The 10,594-nt window shown below is 39.1% G+C and overlaps 1 pseudogene across 1 annotated transcript in view; it reads right to left on the bottom strand.

Moving 5' to 3' along the window:
• Positions 1-1,186: 1,186 nt before the first annotated feature.
• LOC112849983 (vomeronasal type-2 receptor 1-like) overlaps positions 1,187-10,594 on the bottom strand; it is a 36,270-nt pseudogene continuing 26,862 nt past the window's right edge. The window contains exons 6-7 of the transcript XR_015255778.1: positions 4,021-4,144; positions 1,187-2,163 (exon numbers count right to left, since the gene is read on the bottom strand). The product of XR_015255778.1 is annotated as a vomeronasal type-2 receptor 1-like (transcript). The remainder of the gene's footprint in view (positions 2,164-4,020; positions 4,145-10,594) is intronic.

The raw sequence follows: 10,594 nt of genomic DNA, 5'->3' as shown, positions 1-10,594 counted from the left end.
AGATGCCGGCCCAGAAAGCACTGGGATACCATTAGCCCTCCAAGAAATGAGCTCACTTTGGGGCTTTGCTGAACCGTGGTGTAAACTTCCTATTTAAATTACAGGAAGCTTATCCTCTTCATCTGGTCTGGAATTATCTTTCTTTAAAAATTAATAAATTCCTGACAGACCTGTCCTGCTAAACTAGTCATCATGGTTTCACTTTCTGCTCCAAAGCCTGTATGAATCTCTCTGCCTAGTTTGGCTAATTGATATTCACAAGACTTCATAACTTCTCTTGAAAAGAGAGTTTCTGATCCTACTGGTTTCCTAGAGTCAAGTATGCACACAGCTATTTGGTTTATCAGCATTTCTACAAATTCTGTTTTTCCACACATTTAATTCATATGCACATAAATATATGTAGATCACTTTTAAGTTTCATAACTGGAAGAAGATTCAAAATATTTTTATAACATTTTAGTTAACTCTGGATGACCAGAGAGTAAATATCTATCATTTAATTTATTCTAAAAAATCTTGCATTCTATAGGAACTCAAATATTTTACTACTATTATCTAGGAAAATCTGGAGGAAGTAGGCCTTGCTTTCCCTCTGGAAGAAACTTGTCTATTCCCATTATGAATTTAAGAAGGACCTGAGCTTTGTTCACATCTCAGTTCCTCCAATATCATCTGTATGCTGCAGAGTCCTTCGAAACATAAATTCTCTTACCAAATGCCCTGCTCCAAGGGAGAGTTTATGAGCTATAATTCTTACCTCAGTTAGAGAAAAGCTATCAATAGATGCATTAACAAGATGTCTTTGTTGGTCCCCACAAGGTGACTTTGTTTAATGTAAATTTCTAGATCAGACACCCATGATATAAAAAAGAATATATTCATGAGCCAATTTTTTACCCATTATTTTAGATTACTTGTACCCTCTGCTATACACTCCTTATACGCAAGTATTGAGATATTTGAATGTAGTGGTTTACAGTTTCAGGAGTAACAGGTATTCTAATTCATGCTCAATGGTATCTTACAGTATGAGATTTCACATCTCATGCTAGGACCATACTACCAGAGCCCAAGTCCTCAATATTTCCCCAGAGCATCAGGCAGCTGCTGCAGGAGCAACCTGAGAGGGAACATTGAACCATGTCACCATTGCAGCTTTGAAAGACACATGTAACTCACAACCCTAGTCATCCAGAACACTTGACACTGTGTTCTACTTCTACTGCTCATAGAAGCTGAAGTCAGTTGGATGCTTTTATTTATAGTGGGGACTCTTCCACCAACAATTTCATCAGTATTCCTCACTGGCCTCAGCAGAATAATGAAACACTCGGGAGCAAATATACAACCCAACAAACCATAGCTGGATGCCAAGATTGCAAACGTTTCCACAGCTACTTTGAACTTGCCTTTGGTGCTCAAGTAAGCAGGGACAAAAAAGATCCAGAAGATGAAAAAGACCAGCATCACAAAGGTGATGCATTTTCCTTCATAGTAATTATCTGGCAACTGGAAAGCAACCAAGGTTGTAAGAAAACATAGCAAGGCCAGATAGACATCAATCCCAAACATAGAGCATAAAAATTCTATAGAACCTTCAACACATTCCAAAATGATCTTTATGTTTCGAGATTCCATGTTCTTGCACACTCTTGGAGGCTCCAGTTCTAGGTAGGTTGTGCATATGCCAATCTCAACTAGAACAGAGATTAGCACAATGATTTTTCGATAAAGGGAGTGGATGGATAGGAGTCGGGCTCTGGATTTAGAAATTCTGTAGGCTAAACACAGTGAAATAGTCTTTCCAAGAATACAAGACAGGCAAAGAGAAAATCCCACTGCCAAAGTGACATGGCGGGTCATACAGGACCAGTTGTATGGCTTGCCAATGAAAAGCCTGGAAGACAGCTGTATGATGACAAGAGAAACCTGAATAAGAAAGCCCAGATCCCTGTCATTGGCATTCACAAGTGGAGTATGCCTGCATATCACATACACAATTGTGACTGCCACAACCACAAGCACCCCAAAGATGGAGAGAATGACAAGCAGGAATCCCAGGGCCTCATTGTAAGCAAGGAATTCCACCTCTCAGTATGCACTCGCTCTTTTGTGCATTTGACCAATAGTCTTCACCACATTGTTCACACTCCCTTTGACCTAATGAACAAACAGAGGATTACTGCAAGAAAATTAATTGTCCCCTTTAGCTGTGAATAGCTCGGAGCAGCCAAAGACCCAGGGCAGGACTCACTGAAATCCCTTTATACAGAATATACAAAATCTAAAAAAAAAAAAAAAAAAAAAAAAAAAAAACAAGAAAGAAAGAAAGAAAGAAGAAAAAAGCAGCAATACAATGGTCTTAGAGTCTGCAACCTATATTACAAATTGAGAATTATTTTTAGTTGTGGAAATTTGGACTGCCTTCTTGGTTTCAGCCTTTCCTATATGGGCCTTTTCCAGTAAGATGCCTCTTTCCTTCTCTTCCCATTATCCCGTTGAGAAGAGAGGTGTGTATCCTCATAAACCTAAGAACAACCCACAAATGGTTTGCCAGGGATGGGAAAATTAAAGCTACTCAGGTGAAACAATCAAGAGAATTATTGTGAGAAATTTGATTAAAATACAAGTGTTTTCAGTCTTCCATTCAACATTACTGCCACCTACTGAGGGGAATCTTGTCTTTGCTCCTTCAGCTTTCTCCTCCCCACCCTCCAGATGCAGATTCCAGAGAACAGGCAGAGAAGGACTGAGAATAAGAAGGGAAACAAGGGTCCCTGGGTGTCTCAGTTGGCTAAGCTTCTGACTTTGACTCAGGTCATGATCCCATGGTTTGTGGGTTTGAGTCCCATGTTGGGCTCTGTACTGACAGCTCAGAGCCTGGAGCCTGCTTCAGATTCTGTGTCTCCCTCTCTCTCTGCCCCTCTCCCTCCCCCAACCCTCTCTTTCTCTTTCACACACACACACACACACACACACACACACACACACACAAGTAAATAAGCATTAAAAAAAGTTTTTTTAAAAACAAGGGAAACAAAAACAATAGTGTTGACAAAGCTACATGGGAGTGTGTTACAACATAGGAAAAAGGTATTTGAGATGAATTTATGGTAAATTATCAAATGGATCACTTTAGAGTTCTTTGAAATGTACAGGTGATGATTGGAAATCGCTTTTAACCACTTCTCACTGTTGGATTGGACTTCTCTTGATAAAACTCTTCAGAGAATGAGTCACGTGGGGCTCAGGGAGTTGTTCAGGTTACATTTTCGCTTATTTTCTATTTGGGGAACTTTTACATTTTTTAAAATTCTTCTTGAAATAAATTGTTATGGAGGGCCTTTGGGCAAAGGACAAGTACAGCTTTTGAGTTATCTTTAAAGATAGAGATAAGCAGAGATAAAAGTATACCTGCTCCAACATGCTTCATAAGGCTACGCACACCAAACCCAGGTAAATTCCTGGTCATGAAGAGCAGAAATTCATCAGGTTGTAGAGAAGAATTCATGGAGCAGTAAAGAATTCATCTGTAAAATTCATCCTACAAACCTTGAGCAATTATGGCCTTAAGTCCACTGTCTTTAGGGATGGAATTCTACATCTTACAGTTCTAAACTAGAGATAATTCAGTAGAATACAGAACTGTAATTCACCTGTTTTTCCAATTATTCACTATTTCTTACATAACTGATGTTTAATGTATTTTATAAATTGAAATAATTTTAAGTACTTTTTATGATTCCATTTATTCACATTTCACATTTCATTTTTAAAATTTTTCTTCTCTTAAATTCTTTCTCTTAAATTCCCAACTGTAGCAGCTTTAGAACTGAAACCCAATATCATGGGTTTTTTTCAAACTACACAGAATATCCAACAGTTTGAAGGATTGTAATGATTTTCGTTATAAGTTGTTTACACCTATTTATAAAGATCACTCCTAAAGCCCTGTTTACCAAAGCATGCTTACTCTGATTGCATTTCAGTATCAATGAAAAATATGATCATCTCTACCTGGTTCCCATGACACGTGTCCATCAGCACATGCGATGAGGTCAAAACAGCATATTGGCTCCCCCTGATGAATCCCCTTCCGGGTCCCAGGACGGCATAGATCAGTACACACCAAATGGAAAAGCTAGCAAAGACAAATACAATCAATGCATGTAACAAAGCCTTTTGTCTCCACTGGGGCACCAGGGGAGGACAGGAAGAATTTACATCTGGATTTCTAGGGGGTTTGTGATATCTCAGGAAACCCAAGATAGCTAGCATGGATGACACTCCCCCGCTCACACTCTCTCTCTCAAAAATAAATAAAAACATTGAAAAAATAAAATAAAATCATCATGAACAATGAACAGATGCCTTTTTGCTCCATTTCTAAGTATCCCTTTCTGTCTTAACCCCTGTAACCTAGCTTCTAACCCACTCATCTCACTAAAATATTTCTTGCCGTGTCTGCTAGCTTTTCCTCTAGCTAAATTCTCTGGTGTTTTTCTTCAATATTTGGCACTCTTGATCAATCCTTCCTTGAGATTCAGGCACCCTTGGCTTCCGTTTGGCCTTTTATTTACTTTGTCAGCTCTACCTCCTCCACCTTCCTCATCACTGTGGGCATTTTCTTAGGTTTGCTCCTTAATCCTCTGCTTTAATCTCTTCACATAAAGCAGCTCATTCACTCTTTTTTTTTCAACCAGCAGCTCTATATAAGGACTCCCAAATCTTGATCTCTGCCAACCTATCCCACCTGACTTCTAATTCCATATCCTAAACTTCCAACGTGTCCCTACTTTTAGTCTCTACCATCACCTCCAAGTCAACATGTCAAAACTATTCCCATTAAGCCTATTCCTCCTCCCAAATTCCCCATTTCTGTCACCAACACCACCATTCTCATCCATATCTTTATCTTGCATTACTTGCATGCATATATACACCCTCTCCTTCACTCAGGCCCGTCTGCTCCCCAACCTCCAGATTCAGCTTGCCATCATGAGTTAAATTATACCTGGTACTGTCCACTAATTATTTGGGGCAGAACACTTGCAAGTCCAGGGGCTTCTAACTGTAAGACATCCAGAATGTGACTATTATGTGTCACTTCCATCACATCTATCTTAGTTCAAGCACCCGCATTATTTTGGATTATTTTATTGGTCTTCTAATTGGTTTACCTTTTTCTACTCTTGTTCCCCACCCCAGCCCACTCCTTAGGGCTATTTGCAACATGGCAGACAGATGATCCTTTAAACCCTAAGTCGGACCATTACTCTCCTCTCTCCAGACTCTTTGTGACTCCCCTTTTCACTCAGTGTTAAAGTCAAAGTCCTGAAATACCCAATAAGGTCCTATGTGATCTACTCTCTCGCCTCTCTTTCCTCCTCTCCCACTACTCTCCTTCTCCCTCCCTCCTCGTAGCCACACTGACCTCTTTGCTGTTTCTCCAAAATGCCAACCACACCCCTGCCTCAGAGCTTAGAAGTTGCCATTCTCTCTGTCCAAAATACTCCTCCCCTAGATAATGCATGGATTCACTTCAAGTTTTGTTCAAATGTCACCCCAGTGAGGCCTTCCCTGACTATATTATGTAAAAAAAAACCCCAACTCCATCATTCCCTATCTTAATCCTTATAAATTTTTCTCTACAGCACTATCACCCTTTAAGATAACATAATTTACCTAATTTACGTAATTGCCTATTTCCTCCCACCAAAATGTTCCATCAGTCAGAGATTTGTTCTGTTTTGTACACTGATGTATTCCCGGTTCGTAAGATAGTGTCTAGCATCTATAATATTGTGCTCAACAAATATTGGCTCAATGAATTAATTGATTTCACTGTAAGTGCTGTGAAGGCAGTATTTTGGGTTGTGTGTGTGTGTGTGTGTTTGCTTTTGTTTTTTTACTTCTTTTCCTTTATTTAGTAGTCTGTGAAATAACAGGTTGGTTCCAAAGAATCTTCCAAAGCTGATCAATTTTGGAAGGAGGAGAGAGACTATCATTATGAACTTATGGATTTTAAAATGTGTTTTATTTTACTGCATTTGTTTTCCTTCTTGATGCTCAAGTTGTCCAATTTTTGACCAGGGAGAACTCCTGCTTTGCTCCCGCATTCTTTTTTTCTTTTTTAAAGTATAGTTGACAATGTTATGTTAGTTTCACATGTACAACATAGTGATTCCTTAAGTCTATACGTTACCCTGTGCTCACCACAAGTATAGCTACCATCTGTCACCATACATTATTACAGTACCATTGACTATATTCCCTATGCTCTACCTTTCATTCCCCACGACTTATTTATTCCATAACTGGAAACCTGTACCTCCCACTCCCCTTCACTCATTTTGTCCATCCCCCTCACCCCCTTTCTCTCTGGCAATCATCAATTTGTTTGCCTCTCTCTCTTATTTCACCTAGCTTAACACTTTCTAGTTCCATCTATGTTATCACAAATGGCAAGATCTCATTTATGTCTGAGTAATATCCCATTATATACATATATACACCACTTCTTCATCTATGGATGGACACTTGTGTTGCCTCCATATCTTCGCTATTGTAAATAATTCTGCAATAAACAGAAGAGCATACAACTTTTTGAATTAGTAGGTTTTTTTTTAATTTTCTTTGGATAAATACCCAATAGCAGAATTATTGAGTCATTTGATATTTCTATTTAATTTTTTCAGGAAAATCAGTACCATTCTCCACAGTGGCTGCACCAATTTACATTCCCACCAAGAGCACACAACAGTACCCAAGTGTTCCCTTTTCTCCACATACTTGCCAACACTTATTATTTTTTATCTTTTTGATTCTAACCATTCTGACAGATATGAGGCAATATCTCACTACAGTTTTCATTTGCATTTCCCTGATGATTAGTAATTTTGAGAATCTTTTCAGGTGTCTGTTTGCCACCTGTATGTCTTTTTCTTTTGAAAAATGTCTATTTAAGTCCTTTGCCCATTTTTTTAGTTGGATTACTTGTTTTTTGGTGCTAAAGTTGTATAAATTATTTATATATTTTGGATCCTAGCCGCTTATCAGATATGTCATTTGCAGTATCTTCTCCCATTCAGTATGTTGCCTTTTCATTTTGTTGATGGGTTCCTTTGTTGTGCAAAAGCTTTTTTTTTTTTTTTTTTTTTTTGCTTGTTTCCCTTGTCTGAGGAGACATATCCAGTAAAGTGTTGCTAAGGCTGATGTCAAAGAAATTACTGCCAAAGTTTTCTTCTAGGAGTTTTATGGTTTCAGGCCTCACATTTAGGTCTTTAATCCATTTTGAGTTTATTTTTGTAGATAGTGTAAGAAAGTGGTCCAGTTTCATTCTTTTGCATGTCCAGTTTTCATAGTACTATTTATTGAAGAGACTATATTTTCTCCATTGTATATTCTTGCCTCCTTTGTCGTAGATTGACCATATAATCATGGATTTATTTCTGGGCTTTCTATTCTGTTCTATTGATTCTGTGTGTCTATTTTTGTGCTAATACCACATTCTTTTGATTCCTACAGCTTTGTAGTATATCTTGAAATCTGGAATTGTGATACCTCCAACTTTGTTCTTCTTTCTCACAATTGCTTTGACTATTCAGGATATTTTGTGGTTCCATACAAATTTTAGTATTATTTGTTTTAGTTCTAAGAAAAACGTGGCTGGTATTTAATAGGGATTGCATTGTATCTGTAGATTGCTTTGGCTATTATGGACATTTTAATAATATTAATTCTTCCCAATCCATGAACATGGAATATCTTTCCATTTGTTAAGCTGTCTTCAATTTTTTTATGAGTGTTTTATAGTTTTCAGAGTATAGGTCTTTCATGTCCTTGATCAAGTTTATTCCTGGGTATTTAATTCTTTTTGGTTCAATTATAAATGGGACTATTTTCTACATTCCTCTTTCTGCTACTTTGTTACTAGTGTATAGAAACACAACCAATTTCTGTGTATTAATTCTGTATCCTGTAATTTCAGCAAATTCATTGATTACTTCTAATAGTTTTTTTGGTGGAGTCTTCAGAGTTTTCTGTGATTAGTATCATATAATCTGCAAATCATGACAGTTGAACTTCTTTCTTACCAATTTGGATGCTTTTATTTCTTTTTCTTTTCTGACTGTTGTGTCTAGAATTTTCACTATGTTGAATAAAAGTAGTAAGCATGGACGTCCTTGTCTTGCTCCTGATCTTAGAGGAAAAGCTGTCAGTTTTTCACCATTGAGTATGTTAGCTGAGGTTTTTTCATATATGGTCTTTATTATATTAAGGTATGCTCCCTCTAAACCAACTTTGTTGAGAGTTTTTATCATGATGAATGTTGTACTTTGACAAATGCTGTTTCTGCATCTATTGAGATGATCAGGATTTTTATCCTTCATTTTGTTTATATGGTGTTTCATGTTGACTGATTTGTGAATATTGACTATCCTTGCATCCCCAGAATAAATCCCACTTGATTGTGGTGAATGATCCTTTTAATGCATTGTTGACTATGGTTTGCTAATATTTTGTTGAAGATTTTTACAAGAGTTCTCCTCACCTATCTTCCTTTTTTTAAATACTTTTTTTCTGGGGTGACAGGGTTGCTCAGTTGGTTAAGCGTCCAACTTCAGCTCAGGTCATGATCTCATGGTTCATGGGTTCAAGTCCAGCGTCAGACTCTGTGCTGACAGCTTGGAGCCTGGAGTGTGCTTCAGATTCTGGATCTCTCCCTCCCTCTCTCTCTCTCTCTCTCTCTCTCTCTCTCTCTCTCTCTCCCCCTCCCCCCACCACTCACACTCTATCTCTGTCTAAAATACATAAACTTTTTTTTTTAATTTTTAATACTTTTTTTCTTTTTGCTATTTTGCTGGGGTGCTTTCCCTTACTTTATTTTCTAGATGTCTGATCCATTCTTTGGCATCTTCTAATCTACTCTTGATTCCCTTTAGTGTATTTTTCATTTCAGTTATTATATTCTTCAACTCTGGTTCTTTTTTTTTTACATTTTCTATCTCTTTGTTGAAGCTCTCACTGAGTTCTTCTACTTTTCTCTCGGTCCCATAAACACCTTTATGGCCATTACTTTAAACTCTTCATCAGGCATATTGCTTAATTTCATTTAGTTCTTCTTCTGAGGTTTTCTCTTGATCTTTCATTTGGGGCATATTCTTGTCTCCCCATTTTGCTTGACTTTCTGTGTTTGTTTCTATAAATTAGGCAAAACAGCTACTTCTCTTACACTTGAAGGAATAGTCTTATGCATGGTTGGCCCCTGTGTGGACTGTGCCTTGTGACTTTGGCGGGCTGGCTAGAGCTGTGTCTGGTGTGGCCAGAGTATTCTGCAATGGAACTACCCTGGTAACATGGCCAGAGCTGAAGTGGGTTCTGGGGCTGGGGTGGTCCCGGGACTCTCCACAGAGAGGGTGCCTTGGCAGGACAGCTGAAGCTGAAGTGAGTATAATCCAGGGTGTCCCAGGGTGCTGAGCACAGGGGTTGCCCTGGTGGAGCAGCTGGAACCAAGGTGGAGTGTGGGCTGGGAGGTCCCAGGGTGCCCTGGTTGGGTGGCTACAATTGAGGCAGGCACCGGCCAGGCATTCCCAAGCTACTCTGCACAAGGGGCACTTTGGCAGGATAGCTGGAGCTAAAGAAGGCATAGCCAGGAGGTCTCAAACAGCTCTGTATCAGGGGTGCCCTAGCAAGCCATCTGGAGCTGAAGTGACTTGGGCCTGGAGTGTTCCAGGGTGCTGTGTTCCTGTGTCATCTTGGTCTGATAGCTGGAGCCATAGTGAGCACTGACTAGGGATGTCCTGGTGTGCACTGCCCTGTGACCTACTTGGTGGGATGGGTGGAGCTGGTGTGAGCTAGGAACCCAGGAAACACTGGAGCAGCAGGCCAGTAGGGTACACAGATCCTGTTCCTGTTTACACTGTCAAGGTGGAGGGGGAACATAAACCCCGGCACTCACTAGCCCCTCTGACCCAGAAAGAGTTCCAGCAGTTCCCTTTTAGGCGAAGTTCTAGGGCCAGTCCCTTCATATTCTAGTTGCTCTTTCAAATCTCAGTTTTTTTTTCCTGTGCCCTTGAGCAGACAAACCTGCTCAAGGTCATCTCAGGGTACTATCCCTCCTCACTGCAGTTCCCAGTACTGGGAGTGGGGGTTCCTTTTGTTACCAAGTCTCCATCTCCCCTGTCATTCTCAGTGTGGTCACTATCTTTTTGTTGTGCAGAAGCTGTTCAACCAGCCCTCAGTTCTTCAGGAGGAACTGCTCTATAAACAGGTGTACATTTGGTGTGTCCATGGAGGAGGTGAGTTCAGGGTCCTCCTATGATGCCATCTTGGACTGGAATTCAGGGCAGTGGTTTTTTGCAGTGCTTAACAAGAGGTGAACTCATAGTAGATGTTAAGTAAATGTGTATCGAATTCATTTGTACCAATTTCATTATTCAAATATAACCCCAATTTTAATAAAGAAGAAAAATAAAATTATTATGTTCTAATGAAACATTAAAATAAAAACCAACTACTACATTTTACTGTTCTTCCATCAAATTTTAGTAGAATGAGTGTTCTATGAACCTATACAAGCAGTAACATC

Source organism: Puma concolor, chromosome C2 (assembly GCF_028749965.1).
Source record: "Puma concolor isolate L17-30 chromosome C2, mPumCon1.1.hap2, whole genome shotgun sequence".
Taxonomy (NCBI): domain Eukaryota; kingdom Metazoa; phylum Chordata; class Mammalia; order Carnivora; family Felidae; genus Puma; species Puma concolor.
Note: the sequence above shows the minus strand (reverse complement) of the source record. Positions and strands in the feature narration are given on the sequence as shown.